This window comes from Kogia breviceps, chromosome 11 (assembly GCF_026419965.1).
Source record: "Kogia breviceps isolate mKogBre1 chromosome 11, mKogBre1 haplotype 1, whole genome shotgun sequence".
Taxonomy (NCBI): domain Eukaryota; kingdom Metazoa; phylum Chordata; class Mammalia; order Artiodactyla; family Physeteridae; genus Kogia; species Kogia breviceps.
Genome location: NC_081320.1, coordinates 94,911,351 through 94,930,767, shown reverse-complemented (window position 1 = coordinate 94,930,767; position 19,417 = coordinate 94,911,351). Strand labels below are relative to the sequence as shown.

General features: G+C 40.6%; 1 pseudogene; it reads left to right on the top strand.

Moving 5' to 3' along the window:
* Positions 1 to 396: 396 nt before the first annotated feature.
* On the top strand, positions 397 to 729 carry LOC131765260 (gamma-aminobutyric acid receptor-associated protein pseudogene; annotated as a pseudogene).
* Positions 730 to 19,417: the final 18,688 nt, after the last annotated feature.

The following is a 19,417-nucleotide window of genomic DNA, read 5'->3' as shown; positions in this document are numbered from 1 at the left end:
AATTTTTTCTAGTAGCCACATTAAAAAATAAAAGAAATAGATGACGTTAATTTTAATGATAATTTTTCTTAACCCTATATAGCCCAAATCTTATTATTTTAATATACCATCAAAGTAAAAATTGTCAATAAGCTACTTTGCATTCTTTTTATCCTACTAAGTCTTCAAAATCCAGTGTGTACTTTATTTACAGAATATCTCAATTTGGAAGCTACATTTTCATTGGAAATATTTGATCTATACTTAGTTTTCATAAACTATGCAATGATAAGTGTAGATTCACATACCCAAATTGTTCTAAACATAAACGTTTTCAGCCCGCGCGTCGCCGACCCCCCCCCCCCACCGGCGTCCCAGCCCCCACCCCGGGGTTCCCTCAGCCCGGTGTCCCGGAGGATGAAGTTCGTGTATAAAGAGGAGCATCCTTTTGAGAAGCGGCGCTCTGAGGGCGAGAAGATCCGAAAGAAATACCTGGACCGGTTCCCGGTGATAGTAGAAAAGGCTCCCAAAGCTCGGGTAGGAGACGTGGACAAAAGGAAATGCCTGCTGCCTTCTGATCTTACAGTTGGTCAGTTCTACTTCTTGACCCGGAAGCGAATTCATCTCCGAGCTTTGGATGCCTTGTTTTCCTTTGTCAACAATGTCATTCCACCCACCAGTGCCAGGATGGGTCAGCTGTACCAGGAACACCATGAAGAAGACTTCTTTCTATTATGTTGCCTCCAGTGATGGAAGTGTCTACGGTCTGTGTAGTTGCCGTCCCTAAGGTGGTGGTGGGGGGTCCCATTCTACAAAGAGAGAGGGGGCCCTCTTTCCTTGACCTACTCCTCCTTGAGGGTCAAACACCACCTCCCTTCTTCAGTACCTGCACTTCCTAATGTTTGAGACTCTCCTCCAGCCCCTCTTAACACAAGGGTTAATGGGGGAGATGGCCTCTAGTACCTCTCCTTTCTCCATTCTTCAACCCTTTCTTTACCACCTTTCCCATTCTGCTTTAGACTTCTTGATTGTCAATCTCTGTCACGTCCGGTGATTGTTTTGGTTTCTGTTCCCTTTCTAACTGCCCAAGGGTCTCAGAACCCTCACAATCCCTTCTTTTCACTACCTTCTTTTTTTGGGGTAGATGGAAGGGACTGAAATTGTGGGAGGAAGGCAGGAGGCACATTAATAAAGAGGAAACCACCAAGCAAAAAAAAATTTAAAAAGTTTTCAAATAACGGAATCAGTATGCTTTTGAATTTAAATTTAAATTAATTAAAATTAAGTAAGATTAACAATCAAGTTCCTCAGTTACACAAGCCATATTTCGAGTGCTCAGTATCCACATGTGGTTAGCAGCTACCATACAGGACAGCATAGGTCCAGAGCATGCTCATCACAGAAGAGATTTCCACTGGACGGTGACGATCTAGAAGCTCAATAAACTGTTTCTGAACATTGTTGAATTGGGAAGGTTAATGTTATCAACAACAAATTAGAGGAAAGACTAGCCAACTAGTATTTAAGCCTATCTTTTGATTTGATCCCTGATGAAATGATGATGATGATAATGATGACATTTTATTGAATGCTAATTCTGTGCCCAGATCTCTACTAAGCACTTTGTAGCCCTCTGGTGTAATTTCATCATCCCCATTCCACAGATGAGGTACAGAAAGACTAAGCCACTTGTTTAGGGACATGTGTCTAAGAAATGAACAGCGTGAGCCTACCCGACCAGACTGTCTGTAGAGCCTGCATTCTCACTTAATTTACTCTTCTGCCCCTCAGAGATTAATATCTTTTTAAGACTTATCCTAAATAAGATGTCATAGTCCTTGAAGCAAAGACCGTACTGCATGCTCCTCTGTCTTCAGTGGCCTCCTCATTCCCCAGTTCAAGACCTTTGCTCCAGCTTTTCCTGTAGTGTCTTCTTTCTTCACCTTCACTTGTCAGAATCCGAACCGTTGGTCCATAGTTGTTTCAGGAACAGCATCCTCCAGAGACGCTATCTCAAACTTCCAGTGGAAACATTCTTTTCTTAAGGTACTTTATAGGTTAACTACATTTCTTAGAGCATAAGTCCTTTTCTCTTTTGCATTCTGGCTACTCTGCATGCATCTGTTGTCTCCCCAAGTTGGCATTAATTTCCTTGAAGGCAGTTCCTATTTTGTTGGGATTACTGTCCCCATTTTCCAAAATACCTTCTGCACCCTTAGATGTCTTGTAGCATTAATAATTCCATATTGTTCATGTAGCTCCCATCCCATGTGCCTGATTTTATTTTATTTTTTGCTTATATGTGGAATTTTTTTTCAACATCTTTATTGGAGTGTAATTGCTTTACGATGGTGTGTTAGTTTCTGCTTTATAACAAAGTGAATCAGCTATACATATACATACATCCCCATATCCCCTCCCTCTTGCGTCTCCCTCCCACCCTCCCTATCCCATCCCTCTAGGTGTTCACAAAGTACTGAGCTGATCTCCCTGTGCTGTGCGGCTGCTTCCCACTAGCTATCTATTTTACATTTGGTACTATATATAAGTCCATGCCACTCTCTCACTCTGTCCCAGCTTACCCTTCCCCCTCCCCCAGTCCTCAAGTCCATGTATCTTTATTCCTGTTCTGCCCCTAGATTCTTCAGAACCATTTAGATTCCATATATACGTGTTAGCATACGGTATTTGTTTTTCTCTTTCTGACTTGCTTCACTCTGTATGACAGACTCTAGGTCCATCCACCTCACTACAAATAACTCAATTTCATTTCTTTTCATGGCTGAGTAATATTCCATTGTGTACATATGTGCCACGTTTTCTTTATCCATTCATCTGTCGATGGACATTTAGGTTGCTTCCGTGTCCTGGCCATTGTAAATGGAGCTGCAATGAACATTGTGGTACATGACTCTTTTTGAATTATGGTTTTCTCAGGGTATATGCCCAGTAGTGGGATTGTTGGGTCATATGTTATTTCTATTTTTAGTTTTTTAAGGAACCTCCATATGGTTCTCCATAGTGTCTGTATCAATTTACATTCCCACCAACAGTGCAAGAGGGTTCCCTTTTCTCCACACCATCTCCAGCATTTATTGTTTGTAGATTTCTTGATGATGACCATTCTGACTGGTGTGAGGTGATAACCTCATTGTAGTTTTGATTTGCATTTCTCTAATGATTAGTGATGTTGAGCATCCTTTCATGTGCTTGTTGGCAATCTGTATATCTTCTTTGCAGAAACGTTTATGTAGGTCTTCTGTCCGTTTTTGGATTGGGTTGTTTGATTTTTTGATATTGAGCTGCATGAGCTGCTTGTCAATTTTGGAGATTAATCCTTTGTCAGTTGCTTCAGTTACAAATATTTTCTCCCATTCTGAAGGTTGTCTTTTCGTCTTGTTTATGGTTCCCTTTGCTGTGCAAAAGCTTTTAAGTTTCAGTAGGTCCTATTTGTTTATTTTTGTTTTTATTTCCATTTCTCTAGGATGTGGGTCAAAAAGGGTCTTGCTGTGATTTATGTCATAAAGTGTTCTGCCTATGTTTTCCTCTAAGAGTTTGATAGTGTCTGGCCTTACATTTAAATCTTTAACCCATTTTGAGTTTATTTTTGTGTATGGTGTTAGGGAGTGCTCTAATTTCATTCTTTTACATGTAGCTGTCCAGTTTTCCCAGCACCACTTATTGAAGAGGCTGTCTTTTCTCCATTGTATATTCTTGCCTCCTTTATAAAAAATAAGGTGACCATATGTGAGTGGGCTTACCTCTGGGCTTTCTATACTGTTCCATTGATCTATATTTCTCTTTTTGTGCCAGTACCATACTGTCTTCATTACTGTAGCTTTGTAGTATAGTCTGAAGTTCAGGAGCCTGATTCTTCCAGCTCCGTTTTTCTTTCTCAACATTGCTTTGGCTATTTGGGGTCTTTTGTGTTTCCATACAAATTGTGAAATTTTTTGTTCTAGTTCTGTGAAAATTTCCCTTGGTAGTTTGATAGGGATTGCATTGAATCTGTAGATTGCTTTGGGTAGTAGAGTCATTTTCACAATGTTGATTCTTCCAATCCAGGAATATGGTATATCTCTCCATCTGTTTGTATCATCTTTAATTTCTTTCATCAGTGTCTTATAGTTTTCTGCATACAGGTCTTTTGTCTCCTTAGGTAGTTATTCCTAGGTATTTCATTCTTTTTGTTGCAGTGGTAAATGGGAGTGTTTCCTTAATTTCTCTTTCAGATTTTTCATCATTAGTGTATAGGAATGCAAGAGATTTCTGTGCGTCAATTTTTTATCCTGCTACTATACCAAATTCATTGATTAGCTCTAATGTTTTCTGTTAGCATCTTTAGGATTCTCTATGTATAGTATGTCATCTGAAAAGAGTGACAGCTTTACTTCTTCTTTTCTGATTTGGATTCCATTTCTTTCTTTTTCTTCTCTGATTGCTGTGGCTAAATATTCCAAAACTATGTTGAATAATAGTGGTGAGAGTGGACAACCTTGTCTTGTTCCTGATCTTAGTGGAAATGATTTCAGTTTTTCACCATTGAGGATGATGTTGACTGTGGGTTTGTCATATATGACCTTTATTATGTTGAGGTAAGTTCGCTCTATGCCTACTTTCTGGAGGGTTTTTATCATAAATGGGTGTTGAATTTTGTCAAAAGCTTTTTCTGCATCTACTGAGATGATCATATGGTTTTTCTCCTTCAATTTGTTAATATGGTTTATCACATTGATAGATTTGTGTATACTGAAGAATCCTTGCATTCCTGGGATAAACCCCACTTGATCATGGTGTATGATCCTTTAAATGTGCTGTTGGATTCTGTTTGCTAGTATTTTGTTGAGGATTTTTGCATCTATGTTCATCAGTGATATTGGCCTGTAGTTTTCTTTCTTTGTGACGTCTTTGTCTGGTTTTGGTATCAGGGTGATGGTGGCCTCGTAGGATGAGTTTGAGAGTGTTTCTCCCTCTGCTATATTTTGGAAGAGTTTGAGAAGGATTGGTGTTAGCTTTTCTCTAAATGTTTGATAGAATTCGCCTGTAAAGCCATCTGCTCCTGGGCTTTTGTTTGTTGGAAGATTTTTAATCACAGTCTCAGTTTCAGTGCTTGTGATTGGTCTGTTTATATTTTCTATTTGTTTGTGGTTCAGTCTCAGAAGGTTGTGCTTTTCTAAGAATTTGTCCATTTCTTCCAGGTTGTCCATTTTATTGGCATATAACTGCTTGTAGTAATCTCTCATGATCCTTTGTATTTCTGCAGTGTCAGTTGTTACTTCTCCTTTTTCATTTCTAACTCTATTGATTTGAGTCTTCTCCCTTTTTTTCTTGTTGAGTCCGGCTAATGGTTTATCAATTTAGTTTAGCTTCTCAAAGAACCACCTTTTAGCTTTATTGATTTTTGCTATTGTTTCCTTCATTTCTTTTTCATTTACTTCTGATCTGATCTTTATGATTTCTTTCCTTCTCCTAACTTTGGGCATTTTTTGTTCTTCTTTCTCTAATTGCTTTAGGTGAAAGGTTAGGTTGTTTATTTGAGATGTTTCTTGTTTCTTGAGGTAGGATTGTATTGCTATAAACTTTCCTCTTAGAACTGTTTTTGCTGCATCCCATTGGTTTTGGGTCATCGTGTTTTCATTGTCATTTGTTTCTAGGTATTTTTTAATTTCTTCAGTGATCTCTTGGTTATGAAGCAGTGTATTGTTTAGCCTCCATGTGTTTGTATTTTTTACAGATTTTTTCCTGTAATTGACATCTAGTCTCATATTGCTGTGGTTGGAACAGATACTTGATACGATTTTAATTTTCTTAAATTTATCAAGGCTTGATTTGTGACCCAAGATATGATCTACCCTGGAGAATGTTCCATGAGCACTTGAGAAGAAAGTGTATTCTATTGCTTTTGGATGGAATGTCCTATAAATATCAATTAAGTCCATCTTGTTTAATGTAACATTTAAAGCTTGTGTTTCCTTATGTATTTTCATTTTGGATGATCTTTCCATTGGTGAAAGTGAGGTGTAAAGTCCCCTACTATAATTGTGTTACTGTTGATTTCCCTTTTTATGGCTGTTAGCATTTGCCTTATGTATTGAGGTGCTCCTATGTTGGGTGCATAAATATTTATAAATGTTATGTCTTCTTCTTGGATTGATTGCTTGATCATTATGTAGTGTCCTTCTTTGTCTCTTGTAATAGTCTTTATTTTAAAGTCTATTTTGTATGATATGAGAATTGCTACTCCAGCTTTCTTTTGATTTCGATTTGCATGGAGTATCTTTTTCCATCCCCTCACTTTCAGTCTGTATGTGTCCCTGGGTCTGAAGTGGGTCTCTTGTAGACAGCATATATACAGGTCTTGTTTTTGTATCCATTCAGCTGGTCTATGTCTTTTGCTTATAGCATTTAATCCATTTACATCTAAGGTAATAATCGATATGTATGTTCCTATTACCATTTTCTTAATTGTTTGGGGTTTGTAATTGTAGGTCTTTTCCTTCTCTTGTGTTTCCTGCCTAGAGAAGTTCCTTTAGCATTTGTTGTAAAGCTGGTTTGGTAGTGCTGAATTCTCTTAGCTCTTGGTTGACTGTAAAGGTTTTAATTTCTCCATCAAATCTGAATAAGATCCTTGCTGGGTAGAGTAATCTTGGTTGTAGGTTTTTCCCTTTCATCACTTTAAATATATCCTGCCACTCCCTTCTGGCTTGCACAGTTCCTGCTGAAAGATTAGCTGTTAACCGTGTGGGGATTCCCTTGTATGTTATTTGTTGTTTTTCCCTTGTTACTTTTAATATTTTTTCTTTGTATTTAATTTTTGATAGTTTGATTAATTTGTGTCTTGGCATATTTCTCCTTGGATTTATCCTGTGTGTGACTCTCTGTGCTTCCTGGACTTGATTAACTATTTCCTTTCCCATATTAGGGAAGTTTTCGACTAAAATCTCTTCAAATATTTTCTCAGTCCCTTTCTTTATCTCTTCTTCTTCTGGGACACCTCTAATTCAAATGTTGGTGTGTTTAATGTTGTCCCAGAGGTCTCTGAGACTGTCCTCCTTTCTTTTCTTTATTCTGCTCTGCAGTAGTTATTTCCACTATTTTATCTTCCAGGCCACTTATCCATTCTTCTGCCTCAGTTATTCTGCTATTGATTCCTTCTAGAGAATTTTAAATTTCATTTATTATGTTGTTCATCATTGTTTGCTGTTTAGTTCTTCTGAGTCCTTGTTAAATGTTTCTTGTATTTTCTCCATTCCATTTCCAAGATTTTGTATCATCTTTACTACCATTACTCTGAATTCTTTTTCAGGTAGACTGCCTATTTCCTCTTCATTTGTTTGGTCTGGTGGATTTTCACCTTGCTCCTTCATCTGCTGTGTGTTTCTCTGTCTTCTCATTTTGCTTAACTTACTGTGTTTGGGGGTCTCCATTTTGCAGGCTGCAGGTTCATAGTTCCCATTGTTTTTGGTGTCTGACACCAGTGGCTAAGGTTGATTCAATGGGTTGTGTAGGCTTCCTGGTGGAGGGGACTAGTGCCTGTGTTCTGGTGGATGAGGCTGGATCTTATCTTTCTGGTGGGCAGGACTACATCCGGTGGTGTGTTTTCGGGTGTCTGTGACCTTATTATGATTTTAGGCAGCCTCTCTGCTAATGGGTGGGGTTGTGTTCCTGTCTTGCTAGTTGTTTGGCATAAGGTATCCAGCACTGTAGCTTGCTGGTCGTTGAGTGGAGCTGTCTCTTAGCGTTGAGATGGAGATCTCTGGGAGAGCTTTTTCAGTTTGATATAATGTGGAGCCGGGAGGTGTCTGGTGGACCAATGTCCTGAACTCGGCTCTCCCACCTCAGGGGCACAGGCCTGACACCTGGCCAGAGCACCAAGACCCTGTTAGCCACACAGGTCAGCAGAAAAGGGAGAAAAAAAGAAAGAAAAGAAGAATAAAATAAAATAAAATAATTAAAATAAAAAATAAAAAAATTATAAAAAAGAATAAAAAAGAAAGAGCAACCAAACCAAAAAACAAATTCAATGATAACAAGTGCTAAAAACTATACTTAAAAAAAAAAAGAAGAAGAAAAAAAACCGGACAGACGGAACCCTAGGACAAATGGTAAAAGCAAAGCTATATAGACAAAATCACACAGAGAAACATACACATACACACAAAAAGAGAAAAAGGAAAAAAACCCCATATCTTTTGGCAAGTCTGAGGTCTTCTGTCAGAATTCAGTAGGTGTTCTGTAGGAGTTGTTGTACACGTAGATGTATTTCTGATGTTTCTGTGGGGAGGAAGGTGATCTCCATGTCTTACTCCTCTGCCATCTTGAAGGTCTCCTCCATGTGCCTTCTTTTGAAGAAAGTGTATATATTTTGTCTGTGATGTCTTAGAAAACGCTTATGTATAGTAGCCTAAAAATTGGGAGATTCTGTCATTGAGTCTCTGTGTCAGTCTCTTGACATCATTCATAGAGGGTAACGTATACCATTCTGAAGTCAAAAAGATGTATCTCAAATGAGTCCATGGACCACATCCCCAAACAAACCCTAGTGAAATATTCTAATTGTTGATGATCTCATAAGCCTTCTTATGTCCACTTGGCTGGACAATGATGCTTCTTTTAGGTAATTTCCATGGCACAATCTGGGATTCTGAGAGAAGGGATGGGGAATGGTTAATTTGGCTTAACTACAGCCATAGTGATCACAGCTGAGGGCAGGAGACAGGGAAGAGAGCATGGAGATGAAAATGGGGAGACTTGACTGTTGGTTTCCACTTTTCCTGCTATTCTTCTTCTCCAGGGCCCAGGTTTCCCACCTATAAAGTTAAGGGTTTAAATTGAGATTTCTTGGTCCTACTGCTCTAAGATGACACAGCATCTTCCATTCACTATTTTAGGGGCCTTGGGTGGTAAATGGGAGTGTTTCCTTAATTTCTCTTTCAGATTTTTCATCATTAGTGTATAGGAATGCAAGAGATTACTGTGCGTTAATTTTTTATCCTGCTACTATACCAAATTCATTGATTAGCTCTAATGTTGTCTTCATGGAAGACAATTTTTCCATGGAAGGTGGGGTGGAGGAGGGCGGGGAAGATGGTTCAGGCAGTAATGCGAGGGATGGGGGCCGATGGGGAGCAGCAGGCGAAGCTTTGCTCATTCGCCTGCCGCTCACCTCCTGCTGTGCTGCCCAGTTCCTAACAGGCTGTGGACTGGTACTGGTCCATGGCCTGGGGGATGGGGATCCCTGACTTAAAGCACAAAAAATGATCACATCACTTTTCTGTGTAAACAGCTTCAGTGCTCCTCTCACTGCTCCAAGCTGGGGGCACTTTTGGTCCCTCCTTCAGTTGTCCCCTGAGTGCTGAACCCCACAGTCTTTGGGGACCCCTGGGGCCTTCCTCACCAAACACAATGCTCTTACTTCCCCTCTGTGAACTCAGGCCTCCTTTCCTGTCACTGAACTTCGTTTTCCTCACGCTCAGAGTTATCTGAAGCACAGACCTTAGTTTCTAGGACGTGCCATTACTCATGTTTCATCTCCCTGCAGCCCCAGGACTTGCCTACCTGAAGATCATCTAGACCCATCTAGATTCTGTTCTTCATGCTTTCAGGTTTTAATGGCCCCAGCTGCCCAGGAGGCTGTCAGACTCATTAGGATCAAATCCAGTGAAGCCTTCCAGGTTTAGGTTTATTTTCTTCACCAATGAATGTGTAGATATTATTTTCCTGTTGTTCAGAGACGAGACAGAAGCATTTAACTCACTTTTCCAGGTTGCGGGGACTTAAGTCTGTCAAACACCAAATTATTCAACCAAAATTTCTGTATATGTGACATATGAAGAGAAGGATTTGATCACCTCTGAGGCTTTTCCTCTCAATATGGCATTCCTTTGAAGAGTCTGGAGAAGAATATATTTTCCTTTGAAAAGTAATGAATCCTGTAAGCATATGAGAGAAGCTGTACTGGACCCAGAAATCATGTGCCCCTTTGGGTTCCCATCACTGTCCTTCCTTCTAAAGCACCACCCACCTCCCAGACTTCACTTATAGGTACAGCCCTACGCAGTGGAACCCCTGAGCCTGCCTGGCCCATGTGGCCACACACTTAGCCCATCTGCAGTGAGATGCCTGTCGACTTCCAGACATGGATGAAGTACCCCACACAGGGCTGAGATCTGATACCTGAGTTGCTGCTGAAGGGCCCAATGCAACATGGAATCTTGGAGGTGTTAACTCTTCATGGCAAGGACAGATCAATGGAAAGAGGAGACAGGAAGGTCCTAGATTGATACATCCCCTTCTTTCCTTCCCCCCCCCCCCCGTTCCACTCCAAAATGCAGATTTGTGTTGCAGTCTTCCTGACAAGTCCTGTGTGCCTGGTGAACACCAGTGTGGAGCTGCCTGCTGTATCTTCAGGGTTCATGGTGAAGCAGAATCATGGTGACTTCAACCTGGCTTCCCATGTTTCTTTTCCCTGCCTTTCCTTCATTCTCTCTACCCTGGGTTTGTACCTCCCAAATAAAGTCTTAGGTTTGTTTTCTAGATGACTCAGGCTAAGACAGAAGCCCAATATGAAAGGTACTTACTATTATTATATTTTGTTTTTATACAAGTTTTAAAGGTTACTTTTCATTTACAGTCATTACAAAATATTGGCTATATTTCCCTGTGCTGTATAATACATCCCTATGGCCTATCTTATACCCAATAGCTTGTACCTCCTGCTCTCTTGCTCCTATGGTGCCCCTCCCACCATGACTCTCCCCACTGGTAACCACTAATTTGTTCTCTGTATTTGTGAGTCTGCTTCTTTTTTTTTATTATATTCACCAGTTTGTTGTGTATTTTAGATTCCACATATAAGAGATATCATACAATATTTGACTTCCTCTGACTCATTTCTCTTAGCATAATGCCTTGCAAGTCCATCCATGTTGCTGCAAATGGCAAAATTTCATTCTTTTTTAAAAGAAAGGTGCTTATTATGTTTATACCTTGCTGCATCATTGCATTATGAAATTGAGATTCAACACAATGGACATTCCAAGGAGTGCCACGCTCACGGCAAGACTGAACGAGGAACACGGCATTCGAGATTTCAAGGCAAATACTTTCTGTGTCATAATAAAAATGATTAGCTTCAGACATTACAAAAAAAAGTGACTCATAAAACATGTATTGATGTTGCATTTGAGAACAGCTGCAGTCTGTGTGCAGGAATACACAAAAAAGATTATCTGCCTAAAATCAATCTTTGCAGTTCTGGAAAAAGAGAGAAGACGGAAATAACTCTTTGTGGAGATGACTGACATGTTCTGGCCAGGCATTCTTTGTTAACAGAACAGCTGAGAATTAGACAAATTGGAGCTGGAAAGCACTCCTGTCATAATGTGGCTGATGGGTCTGTGGAAAGGAAGCAACCACACCTGCAGGATGTGTTCACTGCTTTCCTGAGCTCTTTTGAAATAATCCAAGCTGTGAAGCTTGGCCTGGGAAGCTCATCTCCAAAGTGGGCAAAATGTTCCACGTTAGAAATCAGGCAGAGAGGTGGAGAGGGGCTTCATTGAAAGCCTTGTGGTGGATTGTTCATTCATTCATTCATTGAATGCAGGACTGTCCAAGAGAACTTTCTGTTATGATGGATGCATCCCAGAAATACACTTACTGATACTGCAGTCACTAGACACTTGTGAGCACTTGAAATAAGGCTAGTGTGGCTAGGAGCTAAATTTTTAATTTTATCTAATTTAAATTAATGTAAATTTAAACCACATGTGGCTAGTGACTATCCTATCAGGTAGCACAGCTATGCATTCATCCAATTAAAAATATTACCTGAATATCTACTAAGGGTCTTAGAAGTTGCTTGATATGTTCCTTTGGAGGATAGTGGGTACTATATAGTTTTTTAAAAATGATAAAAAGTGTGCTCACCTACTACCTCAGAGTAGATGAGCTGGGTTCACAAATATTCAAAATAAAATGAGAATTAAATTTAGTAATACACACTTATAATTGAATGAGAATAGATATATATGTATCTGATGATAGAATAGTTTTATAATAGGGAAGACCAAATCTGACTCCACATTAGATCTACTTCTTTTACTTTAACCTTTGTCTTCTATTGCTTTTGCTACAAGTTAAGAATGTTGCCTATAGCCTGAAATATACAGGAGAGCCTGTTGTTAAGGGTATAACACTTTTCTATTTATACAGAGATAAAAAGTTGCAGAACAGAGAATACCATTTGTCTTGTTGGAGGTTTACAGGAACATCATGATCTGAGCTAAGTGGAAAGCTGCAAGAACAAAGGATTCCTTCCCCAAGAAGTGTGCAACACATGCTGCAGAGCGGCTGGGCCCGTGAGCCATGGCCGCTGAGCCTGTGCGTCCGGAGCCTGCGCTCCGCAATGGGAGAGGCCACAACAGTGAGAGGCCCGCGTACCACAAAAAAAAAAAAAAAAAAAAAAGAAGTGTGCAACAACCAACCACATCCCCTTCCCCTTTTAGTATAAAAGAAGCCTGAATTCTAATTCAGGGAAGGTGGTTCTTTGGGACACTAGTCCACCATCTTCTCCGCCTGCTGGCTTCCTGAATGAAGTCGCTATTCATTGCTCCAACAACTCTTCTCTGGATTTATTGGCCTGTCATGTGGTGAGCGGTACAAGCTTGGACTATGTAATAGTTTATTTTACTCATTTATTTGTAATTATATTGATTCAAAAGTAATTTTAAAAGGCCAAGTTAAAAGTCAGGTATTTCTTCATGGCAAAGATGAATTTGTGTTGATTCTGGAAAGGAATTCCAGGTAGAGAGAACAGAAAAGGCCAGGTAAAGGGTCCCAGAAATGTTTTTTTTTTTGTGTGTGATGGATTAGACAAGAAGGGTCTGGAGACTGCACAAAGAAGCATAAGGAATTATACATTATCTGTAGCCAGGAAATAAATAAAAAATCACTGTTTCTGCATATATGGATTAGCAAAAAATATCAGAAGGAAAAAAATCTATAGGCAGTTTCTGAGATCAGAATATATGTCATAATCACAAATGGTTACTTAATCATTTGTCACCTGCCCAACAAAAACTAGTAGCTTTTCCAATAGACTAGATCTATCTATCAAATTATGGCAAGAACGTCCCCAGAGAAATCAAAGGAAGCCCTATCCCACGGAGCCTGTTTCAACAAAACAGTGTCAAGTTCACGATAAAGAACATACTCTCACATGGCCTGGGTGTTCAATTCAAGGAGTTACTATTTTATACTAGTAGAAGTGACATGCTTTTACCTACAGGTACTGATGAAAACCTTTTAACTGAGCAAGAATTTCAGTTTTTGGAAATAGAAATTGCAATATGGGGACAGAATGTCTTTCTCTTCCAACTAGAGAAAGCTTCAGCAAAAGTCAAGTCATATAATTATCATCCAGTAACAGGAAAGTGGAAGTGATTCTCCTGAGCTCTTTAAAAAAAAAAAAAATTATTTATTTATTTAATTTATTTTTAGCTGCATTGAGTCTTTGTTGCTGTGCGCGGGGGCTATTCTTCCTTGTGGTATGTGGGCTTCTCATTGCAGTGGCTTCTCTTGCTGTGGAGCACGGGCTCTAGGCATGCAGGCTTCAGTAGTTGTGGCTCGTGGGCTCTAGATCACAGGCTCAGTAGTTGTGGCGCACGGGCTTAGTTGCTCCGTGGCATGTGGGATCTTCCTGTACCAGGGCTCGACCCCATGTCCCCTGCAACTGGCAGGTGGATTCTTAACCACTGCGCCACCAGGAAAGCCCTCTCCTGAGCTCTTTATGCCTACCAATGCCAACAAGAGTAGGAAGAGAAACAAGCCTGTGCCCAGGGGCCCCTGGCATGTTACAACCATGGTTGCACTTAACATTTACAACTCCATGAGGTAGGTAATAATAGTCAGAATTCATGGTTAAGGAAGTCTAGCTCTGTGCAGAGCTAGACTGTTTTTAAGGTCATAAGGTGAGTTGGTTTCAGACACAGTTATGTTGCTCTTACTGCAGAGCTGTTGTCTTTTTCATTACATCATGCCTCTCTTTTTTCTTTTTATTATTGAAGTATAGTTGACTTACACTATTGTATTAGTTTCATTTGTACAACATAGAAATTTGATATTTTTATAGATCGTACTCCATACACAGTTATCATAAACATTGACTATATTCCCTGTGCTGTACATCACATCCTTGTAACTTCTTTATTTTATACCAAGCAGTTTGTACCTCATAATCCCCTTCACCTATTTTGCCCTTCTGCCTTTGCAAAAACATGAACAGATCTGGAGGGTATTATGCTTAGTGAAATAAGTCAGAAAGGGAAAGACAAATAATGTGTGTTCTCATTCATATGTAGAATCTAAAAAATAAAACAAATGAATACATATAACAAACATAAATGAACTCACAGAAGACATCATATCTCTTTCAAGCTCTCCATTGCCTTCAGTCTCAAGTGTCACAGTGCAACAACTTGACAAGCTAATGGAGTGAGGAAAAACAAGTCAAACCATTCCCCAGCTGATGATTACATGTGGTAGAGTGTGAGGGCATCCTTAAAGAAAATGCCATGGGATTCCAGTCCAAAGCAGGGGCGGGGAACTTGTGGTTGAATAGAACCAGGGGTACTTTATGGAGGAGGTGACACTGGAGATGGATTTGAAATGCAGACAAGATTTGGCGGTGGAGCAGAAGTGCTACAGGCAAGGAAGAGGCAGCCTAAGTGACAGAGAAGCGCACTGAAGATCTGTGTCACGCCCAGCTGGAGGTTTTGTGAGAGAACACATCTCTGAATTAAGGGTAACGGAATGTTCCGTGGCTGAAAAGAAGCCCCAAATGTATGTCAAATAGGTACAGTTAGAGGAAAAGAAAACCTGACATTTCAAAGCTTCAAACTAATATTTGTTATCCACCAGGGAAACTAGAATTTACCTTTGGACCAGGATAATCCATTGTTTGGTGAAAATCATTTTATTCAGAATTACTAACTATGTACACTTGTTTTGGCCAGGCACTGGGGAGAGGCAAACAGAAAGATATGGTTCCTGCCCCGCTGGATCTCAGGAGCCTGTTTGGAAAGACAAGCGTTATGTGCCTCATGAAGGATAAGCACAGACTTATGGGAGACAGTCCTGACCTTGCCTGAGGATGCTGGAGGAGAGGTCTCAGAAGGTCGTCTGGAATTTGCAAGATTCAGGGATGAGTAGCAGGGTCCCAGGCAGTGGGAACAGCATGTGCAAAGGCCCTAGTGTAAGGAATCATTTAGCTGCTTACCTTTTTCAAGGGCTGAAGGGGGACCCGTGAAGCTGAAGTTCCGGACGGCAAAGCAGAGAGCAGCAAAAGCGGGTACTGGAGAATATTCAAAGTCCGAGTGCTCACAGCCTTCTGGGGGAAGGGGATTCTTTTCTGAGCACCATGGATATGTCTCTTCTGCAAATGAGGGAGAGTCACAATGACCCCCGGAACACATGAAAAGAAAGTATTACTCCTGAAGTTGCAACAAAGTTTGCAGAGACATGGTTCTCCCTCAAAACAGGAAGAATTTGCAGACGGGCAGCCTACCTCTTCCATATGTATTCATGGGCATTCGGGTCAGTTGAGGTTCATTGTTGGAGAGCCCCCCAGGGCGCAGGGGGCTGCAGGCACATTTGCTCTCTGTTTACCTCTAGCTGGAGACCGTGAAACAGGAGACTCACAGAATTTAAGACTGAATAACCCAACATATACTGGACTTCAGCCATTATGTGCTGATGGAATTTTGTTCTCCTTTGGGGGCTACGATTTAGAACCACACCCCTGTGGATGAGAATAGGGTTCCCCAACAGGGGAAGTGATATCCCCACTATCATTCATCCTAGGATGAGACAAATTTGGGAATAAGAAATTAGGGTAGTAGAGCAGAAACGAACTCACCATTGTAAAGCAGTTACACTCCAATAAAGATGTTAAAAAAAAAAAAAAGAAAGAAATTAGGGTGGGGAGGCTGGCTTCAGACCAGAGAAAGGTGACCCTCTTTTCTCTCTGAGACCATAATGAGGGTCAGGCCCTAGGAACTTTTATGGTGGGCAGAGCAGCTTGCAGACTGGCCAGCATCACAGAGGGAGCCCTATGCAGAACAGACAGATGGTGGATTTGAGTCTGTAGACGTTGAAAGCTGTCAGATCTTTGAATGGTTGCAACTTACTCTCTGCGTTGTCCTTTTGTTCTGTTATCTTCAGGGTATTGCTGCAGTTAGGGGAAAGCATGGGGTCTGGAAATGCAGTCACGTGGGAAAACATGAGATACTTATTCCGGAGCACACCTGAAATAGGAGAGGAACTGGGGACCCAGAGGTAGGTTGGGGTCTGAAGGAGGAGCTCTTACTTTGTAGTGTGAGAATTTAATGGGAATGTGACCTTATACATCGTTCCAGGTTGGAGAAGTCTGGCCAGACCAGTAGAAGGGTGGAGAGATGTGGCTGGAGGTCTGGAGAGGACTTTGAAAGGAATGGATGCGTAGAACCCCGGAGTGGGTTTGGAGCACATATGTAGGTTGGTGCTGCTGGGGCTTAAATCACAGCGGGGTGTTGGGAGACGAGGATGAAATCCAAATAAACAGGAGTCCTTGAGGAATCTCATGTCACGCCAAGAAGTTTGGATATGGAAAATTGTTGTCTTTACACAGGGGAATGGCATAGTCAGATTTGGATTTGTGAAAGGTTCCTCTAGTTTCAGTGGAAGGAATGAAGCAAAGGAGGTACGTTTGGTGCCAGCTGTACAAGGTGAAAGGCGCGAAAAGGATATCTTGTCGGTGATGATAAAGCTAGAGAGAAGGAGATATCTGATATGGAAGGAAGTGAAATCATAGAAACTGGGGGTTGATTGAGTGTTGGTGGATGGAGGGGTGAGATTCCCAGTTTCTGTACTTGTCTGCAGGTATTTCAAACAACCAGCATCATCTATTTAAAAGGGATGAACAAATACTTGTCTTGGTCAAACTGTCTCATTTCCTGATTAGTATGAGTTTATACCTCGATGGGTCAAATACTCATCAAGCCATTATTAGAATAAAGAGACAAATGTCATTTCCTGTTTCGAAACAGAATGCTTAGGAATTGCAGCAGGTCTGTAGACGGGCAACATGAGAGCTACATTAGATGGAGACTTTCCAGTAAGCTCTAGGGAGTTGGGGCCATATGAAGGCAAAAAGTAGAATATTTAAGTGGAATAAGTGGAATATTTTAGTGGACTATTGAAGACTCAAGCACAATCATTTACATTCAGATGTTTGTTTTCACGGAGCTACCAAAACAACTGACTTCCAATACGTGAAGTGTTCCTGGGGGAGGATACTATCTGATTTTTTTTCTCCAGGAAGGGTGGAGGAGAAATGAATGGTCTTACTTCCTAGCCAGCATGTTTGATCAGTGGGAAGGAGGAAGGATACCTTCAGGCTTGATTGAACGCTGCTAGCAAAGGATGGCATTGAGGCTGAAGCTCTGGAATCTCCTCAAATACCTCCGGCTCTCCTGGATGCTTTAAGAATTTTTTCATCTGGAAGCTGGAGATGGGAACTTATGACTTCAGGTATCCATTCAGCTCTGAAATTTTATATTAGTTCCACTGTGAGGCTCCTTTTATGTTTGCTGAAGGGTAAAGCCAAAGCAGGCATTCCATCTTCAGGTGGAGAAATTGTATCTTGCCTCTAATTAAATTTATTAGCGTACAAATACTCCTCCAGTATTTGTGATGGTTCTCATCCTTCTGAAGAAATAATCATTTGATATAAGTGAGCATTAACAGACTGAAGAAAAATATACATTAAATGTAGGTCCTGGGCTTCCCTGGCGGCGCAGTGGTTGAGAGTCCGCCTTCCGATGCAGGGGACGCGGGTTCGTGCCCCGGTCCGGGAGGATCCCACATGCCGCGGAGCGGCTGGGCCCGTGAGCCACGGCCGCTGAGCCTGCGCGTCCGGAGCCTGTGCTCTGCAATGGAAGAGGCCACAGCAGTGAGAGGCCCACGTACTGCACAAAAAAAAAAAAAAAAAAAAAAAAAAAAAAAAGTAGGTCCTGTTCATTTATAATTTGTGATTATCTGAATTAAAGTAGACATAGATATTACATTTGCAGAATTTTATGGAAAAATAGAAGAATGATGTAGTTAGGGAAACATGTTTATGGACAGGTAACCCTTTCTGAAGCAAACTTTTAAATTATTAATAAGATATTTATAAATGTGATACCAGTACATTTAATATCTATCTCTTCTGTTGCCCTGGAAGATGAGTGAAACTTTTGTAAGTTTGTTTTTCCTTCCCTCCCTGTGCCAGAAAGAATGGACTCCTTACCTACGCCATCACTCTGCATGGCTATGCAGTAGCTGTCAGATGACATGAGGATGAAGTTTATGGGTTGTTTTCCCCACTAGACCTGGAGCTCCAGGACATCACCGGCCAGGACTTACTGCTCTCTGTATTTCTGGCTTCTGGCCCAAAGCTCTGCACAGATTAGAGGCTCAGTCATTACATGTTGGATAGAAAAGTTCTTCCCCCAAATGATAAAGGACCGCTAATGAATAGCAGTATTAATTAAACCTATTTGAAGACGAAAGAGCTTTGTTGTAGAACAGGGTGTCACAAACTCAAATGCTTAAAAAATTCCTATATCCATGAATCTGATATGCTGGTGGCCCGGGTCAAAAACAAGAAGAGAGTGTGTGGCCTGTGACCCAGTTGAGGAGGGCATGCCTTTCCTAAAATCCTTCTTAATCAATTTTTAAAAAGAGAGAAAGCATAAAAGAAAATCCCTAAGAGGTACATGTCTCACCTCATGCATTCAAATTATAGACAAGAATGTAAGCTCCATGCGGACATTTTTGTTGATTTTCTTCACTGCTGTATCTCTAGCACTTAGAGCTGTAGCTGGCACAGTGAACAAATAAGAAGTATTTTTATATGAATTATTGAGTCAAATAAAACACTTCTTTCTATAGGCTTGATTCAGCCCTTGGGAGAGCCAATTTGTAACCTCATTTTACAAAGCATTCTTTAATTCATTCTTTTCCCTAATTTGGACTGGCTTCTTTTCTCTACGAACCCCATACTTATTAAAATCACAGAATTTTAGCACCAAGTGGGCCTCTTGAAATGATCTCCTTCCAATTTAGATCATTTGTTTTTATTGGTCTTGACTCTATAATTTCTGATACTATTTTGTTTCTTAAAAAGGAAGCAATAAACCAAATCTTCCCCCTCTCCTACCCCCCAAAACTCAAGCAAAACCAAAAACACAACCATGGACACCTTTTAATGGGTTAACCCTGGACCCATACTGCTTTTTCTGTAAGTCTGGGTCATTTGCTTATAAGTCGATGAATTAACCGAGTTTTCCGGTGTGGTATAGAACGAGGTTCAGTGGGGCTTGGACATTATTGGGAAGCAGATTTCCACTCAATGTGT